We start from the raw sequence: 1,442 nt of genomic DNA, 5'->3' as shown, positions 1-1,442 counted from the left end.
AAAGAGAAAAAAAAAAGTTGAACTTGCTCATTTATTCAGAAAACTCACAGCTGAAGGCCAGCCTCATGGTCTAGTGGTTAAAGGAGCCAGATCCCACATGGACAACCATGTGATTTGCATCTCCAGCCCCGTGTCTTGAAAAGCATGCCAGGAATGTGTGGGTGTAAGCCCCAAATCCTGACAGAACGGAGCAAAGATCGCAGGGTGACTATGCCCCGTTAGTTTATGCTTCTCCCTCTCTGGCAAGTGCATGTGCTCTCTGGCAAATAAAAAATTAAGAAAAAATGAAATAAAGCTCATAGGTTGACCTTAATCAGTTTGTCTAGGTGTCAGCTTTCATCAAATAAACTGTACTTATAGAAAGAGCATGCATGTTTAGTAATTTTGAACAAATATTTATGATTCATGGATATTGGTGAGAATTTTGGCCCAATGAGGTGTGTTTAGTTAAAATTTGGGCAGCTCTGTTTATCCAGTGTGGGACTTGGTCACATGGTCCTAGGGTCCTTCCCACACCTCCACCCTGCACCCAGTGCATCCCCCCTTTCTTAGCTCCTTGACTTTCAAGGCTTTTGACTTTCTGACCCCTGGTGGGCACCCAGGCTCTGATAACTTTGTGAGGGGGACCAGTTTCCTTAGCCCTCAACTTTCCTTGCTTTCTTAATTTCAATGTCATGCCATCCCTTGGGATCCCATCAGCCAGGCCCACCTCTGGAAGAAGGTTGACCTCAGCTCTCTTCTTTTTCCCTTCTTGCCTTCTCTGCTTCCATGTAAAATGATATGTTTAGTCTGGGCCAACTCCAAATTCCTTCCTCCTCTAACTGCTCCCTGAGGATGAAGGTGACCACTAAGGCATTTAGAGAGGGACCCCTCTCTGAAACCATTGAGGGAGGCCAGTGGCAACTCTGCATGCTAAGTCTGGATAGATTTTCTCCTACAAAAAGAGTTGAGGTGATTTTCTGGACAAAGACAGTAAAATGAGCCAGTTAGGGAGTCATGGGGGGAAAAACAGGGGACAGGGCAGAAAGCAGATATCCTAAGGCTAACTTGCCATCTGAGGGCAAGCCCATCAGATGTAGGGCTGTTTGCAAAGTAGATTTTTCATCCTGTTCTCAGGCTTACAAGAAACTCATTGTTCTCAGAAAGCAGCAGCTGCTTCTGGGGCGCATTCAGCACTTGGGTGTGACAACTTAGGGAAGCTAGTTTCAGCAGAAGGCAGGAGGCCTTCCTCTGACAAGGGAGGGTGAAGTTGTTCTGGGCAGGGTACTTGTTCTCTATTGTTGCTGTAGCAAATCACACAAATCTAGTAGCTTCAAACAGTACCATTTATTATCATGTGGTTGTATAAGTCCGACCTGGATCTCACATGACCACAGGTTGCATTCCCTTCTGGAGACTCCAAGAAAGGATCCCTTTTCTTGTTGGTGGGTGGAATTCAGTTC

Source organism: Tupaia chinensis, unplaced genomic scaffold, assembly GCF_000334495.1.
Source record: "Tupaia chinensis unplaced genomic scaffold, TupChi_1.0 Scaffold147282_1, whole genome shotgun sequence".
NCBI lineage: Eukaryota > Metazoa > Chordata > Mammalia > Scandentia > Tupaiidae > Tupaia > Tupaia belangeri.
The sequence above is the reverse complement of the archived record's forward strand: the minus strand, read 5'-3'. Positions refer to the sequence as shown.